Here is a 17997-nt window from a genome sequence, read left to right as displayed (position 1 = left end):
ATTTTTCAATTTTTTGGGGGTGGTCACGAATTAAAGTCCTTTTCGCTCTAGGACGCTTAGTTTAGGAGATATGGACAAAAGAAGTTTTTCACATAAAAATTTAAATTTTTTTAGGTTTTGGATGGATTTTTAAATTTTTTGGGGGTGGTCACGAATTAAAGTCCTTTTCGCTCTAGGACGCATATTTAAGGAGATATGGGCAAAAGAAGTTTTTCATATAAAAATTTCAATTTTTTTAGATTTTGGGTGGATTTTTCAATTTTTTGGGGGTGGTCACGAATTAAAGTCCTTTTCGCTCTAGGACGCTTAGTTTAGGAGATATGGGCAAAAGAAGTTTTTCATATAAAAATTTAAATTTTTTTAGGTTTTGGATGGATTTTTCAATTTTTTGGGGGAGGTCACGAATTAAAGTCCTTTTCGCTCTAGGACGCATATTTAAGGAGATATGGGCAAAAGAAGTTTTTCACATAAAAATTTAAATTTTTTTAGGTTTTGGATGGATTTTTAAATTTTTTGGGGGTGGTCACGAATTAAAGTCCTTTTCGCTCTAGGACGCATATTTAAGGAGATATGGGCAAAAGAAGTTTTTCATATAAAAATTTCAATTTTTTTAGGTTTTGGGTGGATTTTTCAATTTTTTGGGGGTGGTCACGAATTAAAGTCCTTTTCGCTCTAGGACGCTTAGTTTAGGAGATATGGGCAAAAGAAGTTTTTCATATAAAAATTTCAATTTTTTTAGGTTTTGGATGGATTTTTCAATTTTTTGGGGGAGGTCACGAATTAAAGTCCTTTTCGCTCTAGGACGCATATTTAAGGAGATGTGGGCAAAAGAAGTTTTTCATATAAAAATTTAAATTTTTTTAGGTTTGGATGGATTTTTCAATTTTTTGGGGGAGGTCACGAATTAAAGTCCTTTTCGCTCTAGGACGCATATTTAAGGAGATATGGGCAAAAGAAGTTTTTCATATAAAAATTTAAATTTTTTTAGGTTTTGGGTGGATTTTTCAATTTTTTGGGGGAGGTCACGAATTAAAGTCCTTTTCGCTCTAGGACGCTTAGTTTAGGAGATATGGGCAAAAGAAGCTTTTCATATAAGAATTTAAATTTTTTTAGGTTTTGGATGGATTTTTCAATTTTTTGGGGGTGGTCACGAATTAAAGTCCTTTTCGCTCTAGGACGCATATTTAAGGAGATATGGGCAAAAGAAGTTTTTCATATAAAAATTTCAATTTTTTTAGGTTTTGGGTGGATTTTTCAATTTTTTGGGGGTGGTCACGAATTAAAGTCCTTTTCGCTCTAGGACGCTTAGTTTAGGAGATATGGGCAAAAGAAGTTTTTCATATAAAAATTTAAATTTTTTTAGGTTTTGGATGGATTTTTCAATTTTTTGGGGGAGGTCACGAATTAAAGTCCTTTTCGCTCTAGGACGCATATTTAAGGAGATATGGGCAAAATAAGTTTTTCATATAAAAATTTAAATTTTTTTAGGTTTTGGATGGATTTTTCAATTTTTTGGGGGAGGTCACGAATTAAAGTCCTTTTCGCTCTAGGACGCATATTTAAGGAGATATGGGCAAAAGAAGTTTTTCATATAAAAATTTAAATTTTTTAGGTTTTGGGTGGATTTTTAAATTTTTTGGGGGTGGTCACGAATTAAAGTCCTTTTCGCTCTAGGACGCATATTTAAGGAGATATGGGCAAAAGAAGTTTTTCATATAAAAATTTCAATTTTTTTAGGTTTTGGGTGGATTTTTCAATTTTTTGGGGGTGGTCACGAATTAAAGTCCTTTTCGCTCTAGGACGCTTAGTTTAGGAGATATGGGCAAAAGAAGTTTTTCATATAAAAATTTAAATTTTTTTAGGTTTTGGATGGATTTTTCAATTTTTTGGGGGAGGTCACGAATTAAAGTCCTTTTCGCTCTAGGACGCATATTTAAGGAGATATGGGCAAAAGAAGTTTTTCATATAAAAATTTCAATTTTTTTAGGTTTTGGGTGGATTTTTCAATTTTTTGGGGGTGGTCACGAATTAAAGTCCTCTTCGCTCTAGGACGCATATTTAAGGAGATATGGGCAAAAGAAGTTTTCATATAAAAATTTCAATTTTTTTAGGTTTTGGGTGGATTTTTCAATTTTTTGGGGGAGGTCACGAATTAAAGTCCTTTTCGCTCTAGGACGCTTAGTTTAGGAGATATGGGCAAAAGAAGTTTTTCATATAAGAATTTAAATTTTTTTAGGTTTTGGATGGATTTTTCAATTTTTTGGGGATGGTCACGAATTAAAGTCCTTTTCGCTCTAGGACGCATATTTAAGGAGATATGGGCAAAAGAAGTTTTTCATATAAAAATTTCATTTTTTTTAGGTTTTGGGTGGATTTTTCAATTTTTTGGGGGTGGTCACGAATTAAAGTCCTTTTCGCTCTAGGACGCTTAGTTTAGGAGATATGGGCAAAAGAAGTTTTTCATATAAAAATTTAAATTTTTTTAGGTTTTGGATGGATTTTCCAATTTTTTGGGGGAGGTCACGAATTAAAGTCCTTTTCGCTCTAGGACGCATATTTAAGGAGATATGGGCAAAAGAAGTTTTTCATATAAAAATTTCAATTTTTTTAGGTTTTGGATGGATTTTTCAAGTTTTTGTGGGTGGTCACGAATTAAAGTCCTTTTCGCTCTAGGACGCATATTTAAGGAGATATGGGCAAAATAAGTTTTTCATATAAAAATTTAAATTTTTTTAGGTTTTGGATGGATTTTTCAATTTTTTGGGGGAGGTCACGAATTAAAGTCCTTTTCGCTCTAGGACGCATATTTAAGGAGATATGGGCAAAAGAAGATTTTCATATAAAAATTTCAATTTTTTTAGGTTTTGGGTGGATTTTTCAATTTTTTGGGGGAGGTCACGAATTAAAGTCCTTTTCGCTCTAGGACGCATATTTAAGGAGATATGGGCAAAAGAAGTTTTTCATATAAAAAATTAAATTTTTTTAGGTTTTGGATGGATTTTTCAATTTTTTGGGGGTGGTCACGAATTAAAGTCCTTTTCGCTCTAGGACGCATATTTAAGGAGATATGGGCAAAAGAAGTTTTTCATATAAAAATTTAAATTTTTTTAGGTTTTGGGTGGATTTTTCAATTTTTTGGCGGTGGTCACGAATTAAAGTCCTTTTCGCTCTAGGACGCATATTTAAGGAGATATGGGCAAAAGAAGTTTTTCATATAAAAATTTAAATTTTTTTAGGTTTTGGGTGGATTTTTCAATTTTTTTGGGGTGGTCACGAATTAATGTCCTTTTCGCTCTAGGACGCTTAGTTTAGGAGATATGGGCAAAAGAAGTTTTTCATATAAAAATTTAAATTTTTTTAGGTTTTGGATGGATTTTTCAATTTTTTGGGGGAGGTCACGAATTAAAGTCCTTTTCGCTCTAGGACGCATATTTAAGGAGATATGGGCAAAAGAAGTTTTTCATATAAAAATTTCAATTTTTTTAGGTTTTGGGTGGATTTTTCAATTTTTTGGGGGTGGTCACGAATTAAAGTCCTTTTCGCTCTAGGACGCTTAGTTTAGGAGATATGGGCAAAAGAAGTTTTTCATATAAAAATTTAAATTTTTTTAGGTTTTGGATGGATTTTTCAATTTTTTTGGGGTGGTCACGAATTAAAGTCCTTTTCACTCTAGGACGCATATTTAAGGAGATATGGGCAAAAGAAGTTTTTCATATAAAAATTTAAATTTTTTTAGGTTTTGGATGGATTTTTCAATTTTTTGGGGGAGGTCACGAATTAAAGTCCTTTTCGCTCTAGGACGCATATTTAAGGAGATATGGGCAAAAGAAGTTTTTCATATAAAAATTTCAATTTTTTTAGGTTTTGGGTGGATTTTTCAATTTTTTGGGGGTGGTCACGAATTAAAGTCCTTTTCACTCTAGGACGCATATTTAAGGAGATATGGGCAAAAGAAGTTTTTCATATAAAAATTTCAATTTTTTTAGGTTTTGGATGGATTTTTCAATTTTTTGGGGGAGGTCACGAATTAAAGTCCTTTTCGCTCTAGGACGCATATTTAAGGAGATATGGGCAAAAGAAGTTTTTCATATAAAAATTTCAATTTTTTTAGGTTTTGGGTGGATTTTTCAATTTTTTGGGGGTGGTCACGAATTAAAGTCCTTTTCGCTCTAGGACGCTTAGTTTAGGAGATATGGGCAAAAGAAGTTTTTCATATAAAAATTTAAATTTTTTTAGGTTTTGGATGGATTTTTCAATTTTTTGGGGGAGGTCACGAATTAAAGTCCTTTTCGCTCTAGGACGCATATTTAAGGAGATATGGGCAAAAGAAGTTTTTCATATAAAAATTTAAATTTTTTTAGGTTTTGGGTGGATTTTTCAATTTTTTGGGGGAGGTCACGAATTAAAGTCCTTTTCGCTCTAGGACGCTTAGTTTAGTAGATATGGGCAAAAGAATTTTTTCATATAAAAATTTAAATTTTTTTAGGTTTTGGATGGATTTTTCAATTTTTTGGGGGAGGTCACGAATTAAAGTCCTTTTCGCTCTAGGACGCATATTTAAGGAGATATGGGCAAAAGAAGTTTTTCATATAAAAATTTAAATTTTTTTAGGTTTTGGGTGGATTTTTCAATTTTTTGGGGGTGGTCACGAATTAAAGTCCTTTTCGCTCTAGGACGCTTAGTTTAGGAGATATGGACAAAAGAAGTTTTTCACATAAAAATTTAAATTTTTTTAGGTTTTGGATGGATTTTTCAATTTTTTGGGGGTGGTCACGAATTAAAGTCCTTTTCGCTCTAGGACGCATATTTAAGGAGATATGGGCAAAAGAAGTTTTTCATATAAAAATTTCAATTTTTTTAGGTTTTGGGTGGATTTTTAAATTTTTTGGGGGTGGTCACGAATTAAAGTCCTTTTCGCTCTAGGACGCTTAGTTTAGGAGATATGGGCAAAAGAAGTTTTTCATATAAAAATTTAAATTTTTTTAGGTTTTGGATGGATTTTTCAATTTTTTGGGGGAGGTCACGAATTAAAGTCCTTTTCGCTCTAGGACGCATATTTAAGGAGATATGGGTAAAATAAGTTTTTCATATAAAAATTTAAATTTTTTTAGGTTTTGGATGGATTTTTCAATTTTTTGGGGGAGGTCACGAATTAAAGTCCTTTTCGCTCTAGGACGCATATTTAAGGAGATATGGGCAAAAGAAGTTTTTCATATAAAAATTTAAATTTTTTAGGTTTTGGGTGGATTTTTCAATTTTTTGGGGGTGGTCACGAATTAAAGTCCTTTTCGCTCTAGGACGCATATTTAAGGAGATATGGGCAAAAGAAGTTTTTCATATAAAAATTTCAATTTTTTTAGGTTTTGGGTGGATTTTTCAATTTTTTGGGGGTGGTCACGAATTAAAGTCCTTTTCGCTCTAGGACGCTTAGTTTAGGAGATATGGGCAAAAGAAGTTTTTCATATAAAAATTTCAATTTTTTTAGGTTTTGGATGGATTTTTCAATTTTTTGGGGGAGGTCACGAATTAAAGTCCTTTTCGCTCTAGGACGCATATTTAAGGAGATATGGGCAAAAGAAGTTTTTCATATAAAAATTTCAATTTTTTTAGGTTTTGGGTGGATTTTTCAATTTTTTGGCGGTGGTCACGAATTAAAGTCCTTTTCGCTCTAGGACGCTTAGTTTAGGAGATATGGGCAAAAGAAGTTTTTCATATAAAAATTTAAATTTTTTTAGGTTTTGGATGGATTTTTCAATTTTTTGGGGGTGGTCACGAATTAAAGTCCTTTTCACTCTAGGACGCATATTTAAGGAGATATGGGCAAAAGAAGTTTTTCATATAAAAATTTAATTTTTTTTAGGTTTTGGATGGATTTTTAAATTTTTTGGGGTAGGTCACGAATTAAAGTCCTTTTCGCTCTAGGACGCATATTTAAGGAGATATGGGCAAAAGAAGTTTTTCATATGAAAATTTCAATTTTTTTAGGTTTTGGGTGGATTTTTCATTTTTTTGGGGGGAGGTCACGAATTAAAGTCCTTTTCGCTCTAGGACGCATATTTAAGGGGATATGGGCAAAAGAAGATTTTCATATAAAAATTTCAATTTTTTTAGGTTTTGGGTGGATTTTTCAATTTTTTGGGGGAGGTCACGAATTAAAGTCCTTTTCGCTCTAGGACGCATATTTAAGGAGATATGGGCAAAAGAAGTTTTTCATATAAAAATTTCAATTTTTTTAGGTTTTGGGTGGATTTTTCAATTTTTTGGGGGTGGTCACGAATTAAAGTCCTTTTCGCTGTAGGACGCTTAGTTTAGGAGATATGGGCAAAAGAAGTTTTTCATATAAAAATTTAAATTTTTTTAGGTTTTGGATGGATTTTTCAATTTTTTGGGGGAGGTCACGAATTAAAGTCCTTTTCGCTCTAGGACGCATATTTAAGGAGATATGGGCAAAAGAAGTTTTTCATATAAAAATTTAAATTTTTTTAGGTTTTGGGTGGATTTTTCAATTTTTTGGGGGAGGTCACGAATTAAAGTCCTTTTCGCTCTAGGACGCTTAGTTTAGGAGATATGGGCAAAAGAAGTTTTTCATATAAAAATTTAAATTTTTTTAGGTTTTGGATGGATTTTTCAATTTTTTGGGGGAGGTCACGAATTAAAGTCCTTTTCGCTCTAGGACGCATATTTAAGGAGATATGGGCAAAAGAAGTTTTTCATATAAAAATTTAAATTTTTTTAGGTTTGGATGGATTTTTCAATTTTTTGGGGGTGGTCACGAATTAAAGTCCTTTTCGCTCTAGGACGCATATTTAAGGAGATATGGGCAAAAGAAGTTTTTCATATAAAAATTTAAATTTTTTTAGGTTTTGGGTGGATTTTTCAATTTTTTGGGGGTGGTCACGAATTAAAGTCCTTTTCGCTCTAGGACGCTTAGTTTAGGAGATATGGGCAAAAGAAGTTTTTCATATAAAAATTTAAATTTTTTTAGGTTTTGGATGGATTTTTCAATTTTTTGGGGGTGGTCACGAATTAAAGTCCTTTTCGCTCTAGGACGCATATTTAAGGAGATATGGGCAAAAGAAGTTTTTCATATAAAAATTTCAATTTTTTTAGGTTTTGGGTGGATTTTTCAATTTTTTGGGGGTGGTCACGAATTAAAGTCCTTTTCGCTCTAGGACGCTTAGTTTAGGAGATATGGGCAAAAGAAGTTTTTCATATAAGAATTTAAATTTTTTTAGGTTTTGGATGGATTTTTCAATTTTTTGGGGGTGGTCACGAATTAAAGTCCTTTTCGCTCTAGGACGCTTAGTTTAGGAGATATGGGCAAAAGAAGTTTTTCATATAAAAATTTAAATTTTTTTAGGTTTTGGATGGATTTTTCAATTTTTTGGGGGTGGTCACGAATTAAAGTCCTTTTCGCTCTAGGACGCATATTTAAGGAGATATGGGCAAAAGAAGTTTTTCATATAAAAATTTAAATTTTTTTAGGTTTTGGATGGATTTTTCAATTTTTTGGGGGAGGTCACGAATTAAGGTCCTCTTCGCTCTAGGACGCATATTTAAGGAGATATGGGCAAAAGAAGTTTTCATATAAAAATTTCAATTTTTTTAGGTTTTGGGTGGATTTTTCAATTTTTTGGGGGAGGTCACGAATTAAAGTCCTTTTCGCTCTAGGACGCTTAGTTTAGGAGATATGGGCAAAAGAAGTTTTTCATATAAGAATTTAAATTTTTTTAGGTTTTGGATGGATTTTTCAATTTTTTGGGGATGGTCACGAATTAAAGTCCTTTTCGCTCTAGGACGCATATTTAAGGAGATATGGGCAAAAGAAGTTTTTCATATAAAAATTTCATTTTTTTTAGGTTTTGGGTGGATTTTTCAATTTTTTGGGGGTGGTCACGAATTAAAGTCCTTTTCGCTCTAGGACGCTTAGTTTAGGAGATATGGGCAAAAGAAGTTTTTCATATAAAAATTTAAATTTTTTTAGGTTTTGGATGGATTTTTCAATTTTTTGGGGGAGGTCACGAATTAAAGTCCTTTTCGCTCTAGGACGCATATTTAAGGAGATATGGGCAAAAGAAGTTTTTCATATAAAAATTTCAATTTTTTTAGGTTTTGGATGGATTTTTCAATTTTTTGGGGGTGGTCACGAATTAAAGTCCTTTTCGCTCTAGGACGCATATTTAAGGAGATATGGGCAAAATAAGTTTTTCATATAAAAATTTAAATTTTTTTAGGTTTTGGATGGATTTTTCAATTTTTTGGGGGAGGTCACGAATTAAAGTCCTTTTCGCTCTAGGACGCATATTTAAGGAGATATGGGCAAAAGAAGATTTTCATATAAAAATTTCAATTTTTTTAGGTTTTGGGTGGATTTTTCAATTTTTTGGGGGAGGTCACGAATTAAAGTCCTTTTCGCTCTAGGACGCATATTTAAGGAGATATGGGCAAAAGAAGTTTTTCATATAAAAAATTAAATTTTTTTAGGTTTTGGATGGATTTTTCAATTTTTTGGGGGTGGTCACGAATTAAAGTCCTTTTCGCTCTAGGACGCATATTTAAGGAGATATGGGCAAAAGAAGTTTTTCATATAAAAATTTAAATTTTTTTAGGTTTTGGGTGGATTTTTCAATTTTTTGGGGGTGGTCACGAATTAAAGTCCTTTTCGCTCTAGGACGCATATTTAAGGAGATATGGGCAAAAGAAGTTTTTCATATAAAAATTTCAATTTTTTTAGGTTTTGGGTGGATTTTTCAATTTTTTTGGGGTGGTCACGAATTAAAGTCCTTTTCGCTCTAGGACGCTTAGTTTAGGAGATATGGGCAAAAGAAGTTTTTCATATAAAAATTTAAATTTTTTTAGGTTTTGGATGGATTTTTCAATTTTTTGGGGGAGGTCACGAATTAAAGTCCTTTTCGCTTTAGGACGCATATTTAAGGAGATATGGGCAAAAGAAGTTTTTCATATAAAAATTTCAATTTTTTTAGGTTTTGGGTGGATCTTTCAAATTTTTGGGGGTGGTCACGAATTAAAGTCCTTTTCGCTCTAGGACGCTTAGTTTAGGAGATATGGGCAAAAGAAGTTTTTCATATAAAAATTTAAATTTTTTTAGGTTTTGGATGGATTTTTCAATTTTTTGGGGGTGGTCACGAATTAAAGTCCTTTTCACTCTAGGACGCATATTTAAGGAGATATGGGCAAAAGAAGTTTTTCATATAAAAATTTAAATTTTTTTAGATTTTGGATGGATTTTTCAATTTTTTGGGGGAGGTCACGAATTAAAGTCCTTTTCGCTCTTGGACGCATATTTAAGGAGATATGGGCAAAAGAAGTTTTTCATATAAAAATTTCAATTTTTTTAGGTTTTGGGTGGATTTTTCAATTTTTTGGGGGTGGTCACGAATTAAAGTCCTTTTCACTCTAGGACGCATATTTAAGGAGATATGGGCAAAAGAAGTTTTTCATATAAAAATTTCAATTTTTTTTAGGTTTTGGATGGATTTTTCAATTTTTTGGGGGAGGTCACGAATTAAAGTCCTTTTCGCTCTAGGACGCATATTTAAGGAGATATGGGCAAAAGAAGATTTTCATATAAAAATTTCAATTTTTTTAGGTTTTGGGTGGATTTTTCAATTTTTTGGGGGTGATCACGAATTAAAGTCCTTTTCGCTCTAGGACGCTTAGTTTAGGAGATATGGGCAAAAGAAGTTTTTCATATAAAAATTTAAATTTTTTTAGGTTTTGGATGGATTTTTCAATTTTTTGGGGGAGGTCACGAATTAAAGTCCTTTTCGCTCTAGGACGCATATTTAAGGAGATATGGGCAAAAGAAGTTTTTCATATAAAAATTTAATTTTTTTTAGGTTTTGGGTGGATTTTTCAATTTTTTGGGGGTGGTCACGAATTAAAGTCCTTTTCGCTCTAGGACGCTTAGTTTAGGAGATATGGGCAAAAGAATTTTTTCATATAAAAATTTAAATTTTTTTAGGTTTTGGATGGATTTTTCAATTTTTTGGGGGAGGTCACGAATTAAAGTCCTTTTCGCTCTAGGACGCATATTTAAGGAGATATGGGCAAAAGAAGTTTTTCATATAAAAATTTAAATTTTTTTAGGTTTGGATGGATTTTTCAATTTTTTGGGGGTGGTCACGAATTAAAGTCCTTTTCGCTCTAGGACGCATATTTAAGGAGATATGGGCAAAAGAAGTTTTTCATATAAAAATTTAAATTTTTTTAGGTTTTGGGTGGATTTTTCAATTTTTTGGGGGTGGTCACGAATTAAAGTCCTTTTCGCTCTAGGACGCTTAGTTTAGGAGATATGGGCAAAAGAAGTTTTTCATATAAAAATTTAAATTTTTTTAGGTTTTGGATGGATTTTTCAATTTTTTGGGGGTGGTCACGAATTAAAGTCCTTTTCGCTCTAGGACGCATATTTAAGGAGATATGGGCAAAAGAAGTTTTTCATATAAAAATTTCAATTTTTTTAGGTTTTGGGTGGATTTTTCAATTTTTTGGGGGTGGTCACGAATTAAAGTCCTTTTCGCTCTAGGACGCTTAGTTTAGGAGATATGGGCAAAAGAAGTTTTTCATATAAAAATTTAAATTTTTTTAGGTTTTGGATGGATTTTTCAATTTTTTGGGGGAGGTCACGAATTAAAGTCCTTTTCGCTCTAGGACGCATATTTAAGGAGATATGGGCAAAAGAAGTTTTTCATATAAAAATTTAATTTTTTTTAGGTTTTGGGTGGATTTTTCAATTTTTTGGGGGTGGTCACGAATTAAAGTCCTTTTCGCTCTAGGACGCTTAGTTTAGGAGATATGGGCAAAAGAATTTTTTCATATAAAAATTTAAATTTTTTTAGGTTTTGGATGGATTTTTCAATTTTTTGGGGGAGGTCACGAATTAAAGTCCTTTTCGCTCTAGGACGCATATTTAAGGAGATATGGGCAAAAGAAGTTTTTCATATAAAAATTTAAATTTTTTTAGGTTTGGATGGATTTTTCAATTTTTTGGGGGTGGTCACGAATTAAAGTCCTTTTCGCTCTAGGACGCATATTTAAGGAGATATGGGCAAAAGAAGTTTTTCATATAAAAATTTAAATTTTTTTAGGTTTTGGGTGGATTTTTCAATTTTTTGGGGGTGGTCACGAATTAAAGTCCTTTTCGCTCTAGGACGCTTAGTTTAGGAGATATGGGCAAAAGAAGTTTTTCATATAAAAATTTAAATTTTTTTAGGTTTTGGATGGATTTTTCAATTTTTTGGGGGTGGTCACGAATTAAAGTCCTTTTCGCTCTAGGACGCATATTTAAGGAGATATGGGCAAAAGAAGTTTTTCATATAAAAATTTCAATTTTTTTAGGTTTTGGGTGGATTTTTCAATTTTTTGGGGGTGGTCACGAATTAAAGTCCTTTTCGCTCTAGGACGCTTAGTTTAGGAGATATGGGCAAAAGAAGTTTTTCATATAAAAATTTAAATTTTTTTAGGTTTTGGATGGATTTTTCAATTTTTTGGGGGAGGTCACGAATTAAAGTCCTTTTCGCTCTAGGACGCATATTTAAGGAGATATGGGCAAAAGAAGTTTTTCATATAAAAATTTCAATTTTTTTAGGTTTTGGGTGGATTTTTCAATTTTTTGGGGGTGGTCACGAATTAAAGTCCTTTTCGCTCTAGGACGCTTAGTTTAGGAGATATGGGCAAAAGAAGTTTTTCATATAAAAATTTAAATTTTTTTAGGTTTTGGATGGATTTTTCAATTTTTTGGGGGAGGTCACGAATTAAAGTCCTTTTCGCTCTAGGACGCATATTTAAGGAGATATGGGCAAAAGAAGTTTTTCATATAAAAATTTCAATTTTTTTAGTTTTTGGATGGATTTTTCAATTTTTTGGGGGTGGTCACGAATTAAAGTCCTTTTCGCTCTAGGACGCATATTTAAGGAGATATGGGCAAAATAAGTTTTTCATATAAAAATTTAAATTTTTTTAGGTTTTGGATGGATTTTTCAATTTTTTGGGGGTGGTCACGAATTAAAGTCCTTTTCGCTCTAGGACGCATATTTAAGGAGATATGGGCAAAAGAAGTTTTTCATATAAAAATTTAAATTTTTTTAGGTTTTGGGTGGATTTTTCAATTTTTTGGGGGTGGTCACGAATTAAAGTTCTTTTCGCTCTAGGACGCTTAGTTTAGGAGATATGGGCAAAAGAAGTTTTTCATATAAAAATTTCAATTTTTTTAGGTTTTGGGTGGATTTTTCAATTTTTTGGGGGTGGTCACGAATTAAAGTCCTTTTCGCTCTAGGACGCTTAGTTTAGGATATATGGGCAAAAGAAGTTTTTCATATAAAAATTTAAATTTTTTTAGGTTTTGGATGGATTTTTCAATTTTTTGGGGGAGGTCACGAATTAAAGTCATTTTCGCTCTAGGACGCATATTTAAGGAGATATGGGCAAAAGAAGTTTTTCATATAAAAATTTAAATTTTTTTAGGTTTTGGGTGGATTTTTCAATTTTTTGGGGGAGGTCACGAATTAAAGTCCTTTTCGCTCTAGGACGCTTAGTTTAGGAGATATGGGCAAAAGAATTTTTTCATATAAAAATTTAAATTTTTTTAGGTTTTGGATGGATTTTTCAATTTTTTGGGGGAGGTCACGAATTAAAGTCCTTTTCGCTCTAGGACGCATATTTAAGGAGATATGGGCAAAAGAAGTTTTTCATATAAAAATTTAAATTTTTTTAGGTTTGGATGGATTTTTCAATTTTTTGGGGGTGGTCACGAATTAAAGTCCTTTTCGCTCTAGGACGCATATTTAAGGAGATGTGGGCAAAAGAAGTTTTTCATATAAAAATTTAAATTTTTTTTAGGTTTTGGGTGGATTTTTCAATTTTTTGGGGGTGGTCACGAATTAAAGTCCTTTTCGCTCTAGGACGCTTAGTTTAGGAGATATGGGCAAAAGAAGTTTTTCATATAAAAATTTAAATTTTTTTAGGTTTTGGATGGATTTTTCAATTTTTTGGGGGAGGTCACGAATTAAAGTCCTTTTCGCTCTAGGACGCATATTTAAGGAGATATGGGCAAAAGAAGTTTTTCATATAAAAATTTCAATTTTTTTAGGTTTTGGGTGGATTTTTCAATTTTTTGGGGGTGGTCACGAATTAAAGTCCTTTTCGCTCTAGGACGCTTAGTTTAGGAGATATGGGCAAAAGAAGTTTTTCATATAAAAATTTAAATTTTTTTAGGTTTTGGATGGATTTTTCAATTTTTTGGGGGAGGTCACGAATTAAAGTCCTTTTCGCTCTAGGACGCATATTTAAGGAGATATGGGCAAAAGAAGTTTTTCATATAAAAATTTCAATTTTTTTAGTTTTTGGATGGATTTTTCAATTTTTTGGGGGTGGTCACGAATTAAAGTCCTTTTCGCTCTAGGACGCATATTTAAGGAGATATGGGCAAAAGAAGTTTTTCATATAAAAATTTAAATTTTTTTAGGTTTTGGATGGATTTTTCAATTTTTTGGGGGAGGTCACGAATTAAAGTCCTTTTCGCTCTAGGACGCATATTTAAGGAGATATGGGCAAAAGAAGTTTTTCATATAAAAATTTCAATTTTTTTAGTTTTTGGATGGATTTTTCAATTTTTTGGGGGTGGTCACGAATTAAAGTCCTTTTCGCTCTAGGACGCATATTTAAGGAGATATGGGCAAAATAAGTTTTTCATATAAAAATTTAAATTTTTTTAGGTTTTGGATGGATTTTTCAATTTTTTGGGGGTGGTCACGAATTAAAGTCCTTTTCGCTCTAGGACGCATATTTAAGGAGATATGGGCAAAAGAAGTTTTTCATATAAAAATTTAAATTTTTTTAGGTTTTGGGTGGATTTTTCAATTTTTTGGGGGTGGTCACGAATTAAAGTCCTTTTCGCTCTAGGACGCTTAGTTTAGGAGATATGGGCAAAAGAAGTTTTTCATATAAAAATTTCAATTTTTTTAGGTTTTGGGTGGATTTTTCAATTTTTTGGGGGTGGTCACGAATTAAAGTCCTTTTCGCTCTAGGACGCTTAGTTTAGGAGATATGGGCAAAAGAAGTTTTTCATATAAAAATTTAAATTTTTTTAGGTTTTGGATGGATTTTTCAATTTTTTGGGGATGGTCACGAATTAAAGTCCTTTTCGCTCTAGGACGCATATTTAAGGAGATATGGGCAAAAGAAGTTTTTCATATAAAAATTTCATTTTTTTTAGGTTTTGGGTGGATTTTTCAATTTTTTGGGGGTGGTCACGAATTAAAGTCCTTTTCGCTCTAGGACGCTTAGTTTAGGAGATATGGGCAAAAGAAGTTTTTCATATAAAAATTTAAATTTTTTTAGGTTTTGGATGGATTTTTCAATTTTTTGGGGGAGGTCACGAATTAAAGTCCTTTTCGCTCTAGGACGCATATTTAAGGAGATATGGACAAAAGAAGTTTTTCATATAAAAATTTCAATTTTTTTAGGTTTTGGATGGATTTTTCAATTTTTTGGGGGTGGTCACGAATTAAAGTCCTTTTCGCTCTAGGACGCATATTTAAGGAGATATGGGCAAAATAAGTTTTTCATATAAAAATTTAAATTTTTTTAGGTTTTGGATGGATTTTTCTATTTTTTGGGGGAGGTCACGAATTAAAGTCCTTTTCGCTCTAGGACGCATATTTAAGGAGATATGGGCAAAAGAAGATTTTCATATAAAAATTTCAATTTTTTTAGGTTTTGGGTGGATTTTTCAATTTTTTGGGGGAGGTCACGAATTAAAGTCCTTTTCGCTCTAGGACGCATATTTAAGGAGATATGGGCAAAAGAAGTTTTTCATATAAAAAATTGAATTTTTTTACGTTTTGGATGGATTTTTCAATTTTTTGGGGGTGGTCACGAATTAAAGTCCTTTTCGCTCTAGGACGCATATTTAAGGAGATATGGGCAAAAGAAGTTTTTCATATAAAAATTTAAATTTTTTTAGGTTTTGGGTGGATTTTTCAATTTTTTGGGGGTGGTCACGAATTAAAGTCCTTTTCGCTCTAGGACGCATATTTAAGGAGATATGGGCAAAAGAAGTTTTTCATATAAAAATTTCAATTTTTTTAGGTTTTGGGTGGATTTTTCAATTTTTTTGGGGTGGTCACGAATTAAAGTCCTTTTCGCTCTAGGACGCTTAGTTTAGGAGATATGGACAAAAGAAGTTTTTCATATAAAAATTTAAATTTTTTTAGGTTTTGGATGGATTTTTCAATTTTTTGGGGGAGGTCACGAATTAAAGTCCTTTTCGCTCTAGGACGCATATTTAAGGAGATATGGGCAAAAGAAGTTTTTCATATAAAAATTTCAATTTTTTTAGGTTTTGGGTGGATTTTTCAATTTTTTGGGGGTGGTCACGAATTAAAGTCCTTTTCGCTCTAGGACGCTTAGTTTAGGAGATATGGGCAAAAGAAGTTTTTCATATAAAAATTTAAATTTTTTTAGGTTTTGGATGGATTTTTCAATTTTTTGGGGGTGGTCACGAATTAAAGTCCTTTTCACTCTAGGACGCATATTTAAGGAGATATGGGCAAAATAAGTTTTTCATATAAAAATTTAAATTTTTTTAGGTTTTGGATGGATTTTTCAATTTTTTGGGGGAGGTCACGAATTAAAGTCCTTTTCGCTCTAGGACGCATATTTAAGGAGATATGGGCAAAAGAAGTTTTTCATATAAAAATTTCAATTTTTTTAGGTTTTGGGTGGATTTTTCAATTTTTTGGGGGTGGTCACGAATTAAAGTCCTTTTCACTCTAGGACGCATATTTAAGGAGATATGGGCAAAAGAAGTTTTTCATATAAAAATTTCAATTTTTTTAGGTTTTGGATGGATTTTTCAATTTTTTGGGGGAGGTCACGAATTAAAGTCCTTTTCGCTCTAGGACGCATATTTAAGGAGATATGGGCAAAAGAAGTTTTTCATATAAAAATTTAAATTTTTTTAGGTTTTGGATGGATTTTTCAATTTTTTGGGGGAGGTCACGAATTAAAGTCCTTTTCGCTCTAGGACGCATATTTAAGGAGATATGGGCAAAAGAAGTTTTTCATATAAAAATTTCAATTTTTTTAGGTTTTGGGAGGATTTTTCAATTTTTTGGGGGTGGTCACGAATTAAAGTCCTTTTCACTCTAGGACGCATATTTAAGGAGATATGGGCAAAAGAAGTTTTTCATATAAAAATTTCAATTTTTTTAGGTTTTGGATGGATTTTTCAATTTTTTGGGGGAGGTCACGAATTAAAGTCCTTTTCGCTCTAGGACGCATATTTAAGGAGATATGGGCAAAAGAAGTTTTTCATATAAAAATTTCAATTTTTTTAGTTTTTGGATGGATTTTTCAATTTTTTGGGGGTGGTCACGAATTAAAGTCCTTTTCGCTCTAGGACGCATATTTAAGGAGATATGGGCAAAATAAGTTTTTCATATAAAAATTTAAATTTTTTTAGGTTTTGGATGGATTTTTCAATTTTTTGGGGGTGGTCACGAATTAAAGTCCTTTTCGCTCTAGGACGCATATTTAAGGAGATATGGGCAAAAGAAGTTTTTCATATAAAAATTTAAATTTTTTTAGGTTTTGGGTGGATTTTTCAATTTTTTGGGGGTGGTCACGAATTAAAGTCCTTTTCGCTCTAGGACGCTTAGTTTAGGAGATATGGGCAAAAGAAGTTTTTCATATAAAAATTTCAATTTTTTTAGGTTTTGGGTGGATTTTTCAATTTTTTGGGGGTGGTCACGAATTAAAGTCCTTTTCGCTCTAGGACGCTTAGTTTAGGAGATATGGGCAAAAGAAGTTTTTCATATAAAAATTTAAATTTTTTTAGGTTTTGGATGGATTTTTCAATTTTTTGGGGATGGTCACGAATTAAAGTCCTTTTCGCTCTAGGACGCATATTTAAGGAGATATGGGCAAAAGAAGTTTTTCATATAAAAATTTCATTTTTTTTAGGTTTTGGGTGGATTTTTCAATTTTTTGGGGGTGGTCACGAATTAAAGTCCTTTTCGCTCTAGGACGCTTAGTTTAGGAGATATGGGCAAAAGAAGTTTTTCATATAAAAATTTAAATTTTTTTAGGTTTTGGATGGATTTTTCAATTTTTTGGGGGAGGTCACGAATTAAAGTCCTTTTCGCTCTAGGACGCATATTTAAGGAGATATGGACAAAAGAAGTTTTTCATATAAAAATTTCAATTTTTTTAGGTTTTGGATGGATTTTTCAATTTTTTGGGGGTGGTCACGAATTAAAGTCCTTTTCGCTCTAGGACGCATATTTAAGGAGATATGGGCAAAATAAGTTTTTCATATAAAAATTTAAATTTTTTTAGGTTTTGGATGGATTTTTCAATTTTTTGGGGGAGGTCACGAATTAAAGTCCTTTTCGCTCTAGGACGCATATTTAAGGAGATATGGGCAAAAGAAGATTTTCATATAAAAATTTCAATTTTTTTAGGTTTTGGGTGGATTTTTCAATTTTTTGGGGGAGGTCACGAATTAAAGTCCTTTTCGCTCTAGGACGCATATTTAAGGAGATATGGGCAAAAGAAGTTTTTCATATAAAAAATTGAATTTTTTTACGTTTTGGATGGATTTTTCAATTTTTTGGGGGTGGTCACGAATTAAAGTCCTTTTCGCTCTAGGACGCATATTTAAGGAGATATGGGCAAAAGAAGTTTTTCATATAAAAATTTAAATTTTTTTAGGTTTTGGGTGGATTTTTCAATTTTTTGGGGGTGGTCACGAATTAAAGTCCTTTTCGCTCTAGGACGCATATTTAAGGAGATATGGGCAAAAGAAGTTTTTCATATAAAAATTTCAATTTTTTTAGGTTTTGGGTGGATTTTTCAATTTTTTTGGGGTGGTCACGAATTAAAGTCCTTTTCGCTCTAGGACGCTTAGTTTAGGAGATATGGACAAAAGAAGTTTTTCATATAAAAATTTAAATTTTTTTAGGTTTTGGATGGATT

This window comes from Haematobia irritans, chromosome 1 (assembly GCF_050003625.1).
Source record: "Haematobia irritans isolate KBUSLIRL chromosome 1, ASM5000362v1, whole genome shotgun sequence".
Lineage (NCBI taxonomy): Eukaryota > Metazoa > Arthropoda > Insecta > Diptera > Muscidae > Haematobia > Haematobia irritans.
This window is presented reverse-complemented; position numbering follows the sequence as displayed.